This window comes from Balaenoptera musculus, chromosome 2, assembly GCF_009873245.2.
Source record: "Balaenoptera musculus isolate JJ_BM4_2016_0621 chromosome 2, mBalMus1.pri.v3, whole genome shotgun sequence".
In the NCBI taxonomy this organism is placed as follows: Eukaryota; Metazoa; Chordata; class Mammalia; order Artiodactyla; family Balaenopteridae; genus Balaenoptera; species Balaenoptera musculus.
Window position 1 is genome coordinate 71,001,971 of NC_045786.1, and position 8,338 is coordinate 71,010,308.

Consider the following 8,338-nt stretch of genomic DNA (forward strand, 5'->3'; position numbering starts at 1 on the left):
CAGGTGCCTAGGAGGCAACTTAACCAAGCAGCTGGCAGACATGTTGGCAGGATTTTTACTATCACTGTGAGGCAGAAGCCCAGAGCTCCGATATGTCAGCTGGCTCTGGACTGGGAGCCACAGAAACCAGGTAGAAGAAAAGTAAACCACAAGACAGGGAGAGGAGTGCGATGACAGAAAAAGAAAGGAAAAGGAGAGGAAGGCAAAGGAAGAAGGAAAGAAATTTTCCACTGAAAATAAACCTACCAACCAAATTTCTGAAACATATAAGGAAAATATTTCTAAAAAGACTGGCACCAAAATCAATAATCAAGAAGTGAAATCAGCTCAGACAAATGAACGCAGTAGAACAATCTACAGAAAAGAAAAGAAAAAGAAAAAAAAGGAAGGAAGAAAGGAAGAGAAAAATGGCCATTCCCTGGCTAAAAAAAGATGGATTAATAGAAAACAAAATAAACATGTTTTTTTCAAAGAATTCTCAAAGAGAGAAATGAATCATAATATTCACAAAACAAACAAGGAATTATGAAATAAGAATAAATGAAACAAGAACATAAGGATGCAAAAGAACTTATCGGAAATCATGTAAATAAAAAATCATGAGAGCTTCAGAAAGAGTATCTCTTCCTAAGTTGGAAGTACAAATTTGGTGAGCTGTCTCTATACGAGGTCAGTTTTTGTTTTCCTTTAGTGTTTACTTTTGCAGGCGAAATGTCTCCAGCTGCTCTAACTATTCTTCATTTCTCAAGGTTTCCAGGCCTCAAACTGGCTCTAAGAACTAGACACAGTACTCGAGAATCTACCAGTAAAGTGAGACCATCAGTTCCCATCCTCTGGACAGTTACCATTTTTTACCAGTTGTATCATGGCATTTGTTCATAATGAATTTGTTGTCAGCAATCAAGTCTTTTTTTACATAAACCATGTAGTCAAACCCAGCTTCTCTTCTGTATCAGGTACTTGCAAGATTGATTTAACATAGACAGTGTCTCTATTGACCTTTATCTTATTGGTTTTGGCTTTGTATTTCCATGGTATTATTTTTAATCTAAATTCTGTCAAAATAAACCTTTTGACTTTCATCTTATCTGCAAACAAGATAGGCAAGCTTTCTGTCTTGTTCAAAATACTGAATAGGGCTGGACCTTAAATAGAACCCACTAGTACACCAGTAGAAACTTCTCTCCAGGAGATCAGAGGTCCAGTATCCAATACTCTTTTGATATGGTTGTTCAAACAGACAGGAGCTCATCATTGCTATTCTGTGACCCTCTAGTGTGATAGACCCTCTAGTACTATTATGAAGATAGTACTTCTGTTTCCTCTTCTTTTTTCCTCTTCTGAATGTTTCCCATTGCAATCTTGACCTCAGGTTCATTGAAAGCTTTTGCAAAACCCTACTTTATTCATCCAACACATATTTATGGGTATCTGCTCTTTGCCAGACAAAGTGTTGAGGTTACAATGGTCACTCAAAAGAGACACACTCTCAGCCCTTCTGGGAGGGTAAGATAGTCATGAATCACATAAACACACAAATAAAGGTAAAATCCCAACTGTATTAAGTGCTGTGTAGGAGAAATGCAGTGTGTTGAGAGTTTATAATAGCGAAATTTGACCTAGTCTGGGAGATTAGGCTTTCCTGATTAAGTGAAATTAGATCTAAAACCTTAAGGTTAAATGGGAATTAACTTGGTTGAATATGGGCAGAAAGAAAGAGGAAGTGTTCCATGCAGAGGAATCAGTAAGTGCAAAGGCCCTGTGGTGGGAGAGAGGAGGTTTCATTCAAGGAAGTAAAAGATAACCATGGCAGCTGGCATGGAGAACTAAGGGAAGTGAGGTGAGGGATGAGGGTGGGGACTGACCATTTAGGACCTTATCTCTCTCTCCCCTGTTATTTCTTTAGAAGAAGGAATACTCTTCTAGAGCACCTTCTCCTTATACGTCCAGCTCTAGTATATACTGTAATATGTAATATTATGAAATACTATTTATTTTCTTGGCTTAACATTTCAGGTTTACTTCATCATTCATACTCTGTGCTTTGGTCATAAATATTACTGTTAATCAGCTTCCTGCTCCATCTTCCAACCCCAAGAATTAGTGAGTTACTTCCCCCTTCATGCTGATACTTTCTTTATTCACACTTGTTCCTCATACTATCCGGTTTAAAAGTTTTGTTTCAGTGACTTATTCTTTTATCCCTTAAAATTTCAATAAGGATATATTTACTTTGGATGCTAGCTTGGGAGTATCGATTAGCTATTAAATATGCTTATAATTCATGACCCAGCAATACCATTTTTAGGTTATATATTCTACAGCAGTGATTTTCAAAGTATGGCCCTTGGACCGGCGTCATTAGCATCACCTGAGAACTTGTTAGAAATGCAAATGCTCAAGTCCCACCCAGATCTACTAAATCAGTGGTGCCCAGCAATCTGATTTTAAAACCCCACCAGCTGATACTGATACATACTAAAGTTTGAAAAAAATCTACTCTAAAGAAATATCTGCACACATTGTATCAGATAACTTTTGCTGTTAGAACAAGTATTTATTTAGCTCACAGGTCTCCAGGTTGGCAACTTTGGCTGGACCCGGCTAGGCGGTTCTGATTTCCTCTGGCTCAGTCATTGTCAGCAGTCCGCTGCTGGGATAGCTGGGGGCTGGCTGGTGTAGGATGCCCTCAGCTGACACAGCTCAACTCTGTTCGGTGTGGTCTCTCTTTCCCCAACAGTCTGGCCTGGGTTTGTTCGCCTGGTGGCTGGACAAAACTCCAAGGGATAGAAAGCAGAAGCATTCAAGGCCTCTTGAGGCCTAGGCTTGAAATTGGCACACTGACGTGTCTGCTGCATTCTATTGGCTGAATTAAGTCCAAGGTTGTCCTAGATTCAGGGGGAGGAAAAAGGACTTTACCTGTTGGTGGGAAGAGCTGCAAAATCAAATTGCAAAGTGCGTGGATACAGGGAGGGTGGAGATTGTGACTTTTTTTTTTTTTTTTGCCATCTTCTACACACGTGCATATAGAAACAATACAAGGTTGTTTACTGCACCATTTTTGATGATAACAAAACAATGAAAACAACTTAAATACCCTTCAGTAAGGGAATGGGCAGATTGTGGCACATACATACCAAGGAATACTATGTATCCATTGAAACGAATGAGCTAGGTCTCTTTCTAGGTCAACTAGAAATAAAAAACTTTTTTTTTTTAATGAAAAAAAGGAAACTGAAGAGCAATTTGAAAGAATACCGTTTATATATATATATATATATATATATATATATATTTTTTTTTTTTTTATAAGCACCTCTATTTATTTATTTATTTAGGCTGCACCAGGTCTTTGTTGTGGCATGCGGGATCTTTTAATAGTTGCAGCATGCGGGCTTCTTAGTTATGGCATGCGGGTTTCTTAGTTGCGGCATGCATGCATAATCTAGTTCCCCGACCAGGGATTGAACTCGGGTCCCCTGCATTGGGAGCGCGGAGTCTTACCCACTGGACCACCAGGCAAGTCCCTACCATTCATATATTCTTAAGACCTACACAATATTATATATTTCTGATGGGTACATATAACACATTTATGAAAGTATTACAGAAAGTCTAGAAGTATATACATCTAACTTATACCAGGGATTACTCTTGGAGAGTGGGAAAGGAGGCAAGAATTCGAAGTGGTAGTCAGAGGATATTAGCTTTATCTGTTAGGTTCTCATTTTAAAAACACATTTATATGTGTTCTGTGAAATTAAAAATTTAAAGATAAAACACAAATTTAGTAGGAAGCTCATTTCAGGATAAGTCTCTTCTTTGGCGTGTTCTTCCAGGTCGTTATGAGATTCTGTCATTCACTCAGTCACATTTAGTGAAGACTGCTGTGTTCTATGCACTGTACTAGTTGCCAGGAGCACTCAATCTTTTGCCAAGTTCCCATCATTTTAGTCTCTAAGTCCTTCATTTTCTGACCCTTATCTTCAAGTCGTTAGCAAGAAATTCTAGGTTTTTTCTTACTGCATCATGGAGTTCCATGTTTATCAGAGAAAAGAGCTGTGAATGGTGGGGCTTAACCAAATCTGGATCTGGGAAGATGCATACCTCCCAGTGAACCTTGTCATGATTAAATAGATAGATGTCATCTCTTAGCAGGGATCACATACTGTGTTAGCATTGTCATTTTCTTTTTTTAAAAATTAATTAATTTATTTATTTATTTTTGGCTGCGTTGGGTCTTCATTGCTGCGCGCTGGCTCTCTAGTTGCAGCAAGCGGGGGCTACTCTTCGTTGTGGTGCGCGGGCTCCTCTCGCTATGGAGCATGGGCTCTAGGCATGCTGGCTTCAGTAGTTGTGGCACTCAGGCTCAGTAGCTGTGGCTCACAGGCTCTAGAGTGCAGGCTCAGCAGTTGTGGCACATGGGCTTAGTTGCTCTGTGGCATGTGGGATCTTCCCGGACCAGGGCTCGAACCCATGTCCCCTGCACTGGCAGGCGGATTCTTAACCACTGCACCACCAGGGGAGTCCCAGCATTGTAATTCATTTTCATCCCATCCCTATACCCTCTTGCAAAACCTACTCTGAGAGCTTGCTCCAAAGCTTTTATTGAGCAGAGGACATAAGTTCATGTGCCTGTACATACTTGTCACAAATGACTGGATGACAGGTAGACCCTTACTCAAGGTAGGCCAAATCAGGTTCTCTGTCCCAGAACTTTGTAACTGTGGTACAGAAATTCTGGTCAGTCTTTCTTGAGTGGTTGTGCTGGTGGTATGTACCTCCATCCTCATCACTCTTATTCAACACAGTGCTAGAAATTCTAACCAGTACAATAAGGTAGGAAAGAAAGTAAAAGGTATACAGATTAGAAAGGAAGAGGTAAAACCATCCCTATATGCAGAGGACATGATTATCTAGGTAGAAAAATCCCAAAGGAATCGTAAAAACAAATAAAACCTCATAGAATTAATAAGTCCAACAAGGTCATAGGCTATAAGAAAAGCATACAAATACTAACTGGATTTCTATGTAATAGCAATTTGGACCCCAAAATTTTAAATGCAATACCATGTTTTATCACTCAAAAAAATCCCCAAAGTTTTAGGTGTAAATCTAACAAAGTATGTATAGGACTTGTATCCTGAAAACTACATAACAGTGATGAAAGAAATCAAATAAGATCTAAATAAATGGAGAGACCTACCATATTCAAGGATTGGAAGATTCAACATAGTACAGATGCCAATTCTCCCTAAATTGATAGATAAGTTTAATACAATTACTATAAAAAAAAAAGCAAGATGTTTTTTTTGTAGATACAGGCAAGAATATATTAAAATTTATATGGAAAGACAAAGAAACCAGAATAGCCAAAACAATTTTGAAAAAGAAGAATAAAGTGGAAGAAATTAGTCTACCTGATTTCAAGGCATATTACATAGCATAGTAATCAAGACTGTGTGGTACTGACAGAGAAATAGACATATAGATCAATGGAATAGAATAGAGAACATAAAAAGAGACCAATACAAATATGTCCAACTGATTTTTGAAATTATGCAAAAGTAATTCAATGGAAAAAAATAGTCTTTTTAACAAATCATGTTGGAACAATAGGACACTCGTAGGCAAAAAAAAGTCTCAATCTAAGTCTCACGCATTATACAAAAGTTTACTCAAAATGGATTATACATTTAAATGTAAATGTAAAACTATAAAACTTTTAGGAAAAAACTTAGGAGAAAATCATTAGGGTCTGGGGCTACTGAAAGAGTCCATAGACTTGACACCAAAAGCATGATCCATAAAAGGAAAAATGAATAAATTGGGCTCAATCAAAATTAAAAACTTGCTCTGAGAAAGACTCTGTTAAGAGGATAAAAAGACAAGCTACAAAGTGGGAGAAAATATTTGCAAACCACATATCCAACAAAGGACTAGTATCTAGAATATTTAAAGAACTCTCAAACCTCGACAGTATAAAAACCAAACAACACAATTAGCACATGGCCAGAAGACATAAAGAGACATTTCACCGAAGAGAATATACAGATGGCAAATAAGCACATGAAAAGATATTCAACATCATTTCACTACAGAAACAAAAACTAAAACTACAATGGAACATTAATACACATCTATTGAAATGGCAAAAATAGAAAACAGTGACAACACCAAATGCTGGCAAGGACGCAGAGAAACTGAATTACTCATACATTGCTGGCAGAAATGTAAAATGGTTCAGCCACTCTGAAAAACAGTTTGGCAGTTTCTTTAAAAAAAAATAAAACGTGCAACTACCATATGACCCAGTACTTGCAATTCTGAGCACTTAGCCCAGAGAAATGAGGACTTATGTTCATACAAAAGCCTGTACACGAATATTTATACTAGATTTATTCATAATAGTCCAAACTGGAAGCAACTCAGATGTCCTTCAACGGGTGAGTAGTTAAAAAAAATTGTGGTACATCCATACTATGGAATACTACTCAGCAAAAAACGGGAATAAACTGTTGATACACACAACAACCTGGATGGATCTCTAGAGTATTATGGTGAGTGATAAAAGCAATTCCCAAAGGCATGTATGTGTATGATTCCATTCATTTAACATTCTTGAAATGACAAAATTATAGAAATGGAGAACAGATTAGTGTTTGCCAAGAGTTAAGGAGGCGGTAGGAGTGAGAGGGAAGTAGATGTTGCTTTAAAAAGGCAACATGAGGGATCCTTATGGTGATGGAACTTTTCTGTTTCTTGACTGTATCAATCGTCAGTATCCTGGTTGTGATTAATGTACCATGGTTTTGTAAGATGTTACCATGGGGACTGGGAAAGGAATACACAGGATCTTTCTGTCTTATTTCTTAGAACTGCATGTGAATCTACAATTACTTAAAATAAAAAAGCTTATTTAAAAGTAAAAGAAAAAAATTTTAAAAATTAAAGAAAAAGTAAAAGATGTGGTAGGAACCAGGGTGAGTATTCTGAAACTCAGATACAATCATATCTATCCCCTACTTGAAATGCTTTAAAGTTCCCTTTACCAATAGGAGAAAGTCCAGATGCCTGTGGTTAGGCATGTTGATATCCTACTGAGAAAAACTATTTTTCCCCAGGGGAAAAAAAAATTCCACAAAGGAGTGAACCACATTATCTCCCCTGCCAAGAGGGTAGCCAGACCTCTGGGTCCTGAAGGTCTGGGCTTTCCTTACCCCCCAGGGGGGTAGTTAGCAACTGTAACTCGTCGTTTGAGAGGTCTCAAACCCAATGAAGCATATAAACAGAGACGGTTTTGTCTTTCCTAGCTATCTAATTTGCTTGGCCAAATCCCTTTCCAACTGGGTAGAGGGGAACTTCTGTGACATCTCTTTCTGGTCCAAAACCTTTTCAGCCATATCTAGCTATTAAAATAGTGTATTTTCAAGGGCATATTCAGTTGCTTTAGGTACTATTTCCTTGGCCAAGTTCATTTCAATGCCCCCTCTCCTAGAGCTGGGCAGGTGCCTCCCCCATGGAGGCCTTGGCAGGGCTTGAGTGGAAGTTGTGCAGGGAGGGGCGTCTGCTCGCTTTCTTTCATCTCCTGGTTGCCTTCCTTCCAGTCGCTCACACCCACACCCACTGTCAGGAGCAGGTGTGGGGAAAGGAAGCAGACTGGAGAATGGTGGTTGGTGCAGGTTCCGAGAGTACGGCCTTGAGTCTGGGCCACGCAGCTGGCAGAGCCTTGGAGAACCTGCCTCAGAAGGCGTGGCTGTGCGTGCACCTTGAGCAGGACCCACGAAAGATCATGGCTTTGCAAAGCTCAGTGAGGCCAGGAGAGGCTAAATTGCTCATGGAAATAAAGTTAAATGGCATAATCAGAATTTGAATTGGGGTTCACTCCACAGTCTGCCCACTTCCTTGCCTGGTTTTCCTGGGAATTTGTGCAAAGTAATTCAGGCAACAGAGTGTGCATTCCACATGAAAATTTGCAGAGGAAGGAAGGTCATAACCTCCTACAGCCTCCATCCCCCTGCCCAGAACTTCTGTGTACTGTCTTTTCAGCCCATTTCTTTACCTCTATCTTCAAATAGAGACAAAATAGCCAGGGACAGTACTGTAGGATTTCAAAGCTGATAGGCACATTAGATGTTACCTAGCGTGGTTTCTGTGAGATAGGTCATTTGGAAATGCACAGAGCTATTTTTTTTTTTTTTTTTTTTTTGCTTATCATAATGTGGTGGTAGGAGGATGATTTTGAAAGTCCTCAATCTGTGAGACAGTTATGCTGACAAAGATTCTCTCCTTGACCAAACTCTAGCCAGCCTCTACTGAGCCCTCTTCTTGACGAGGC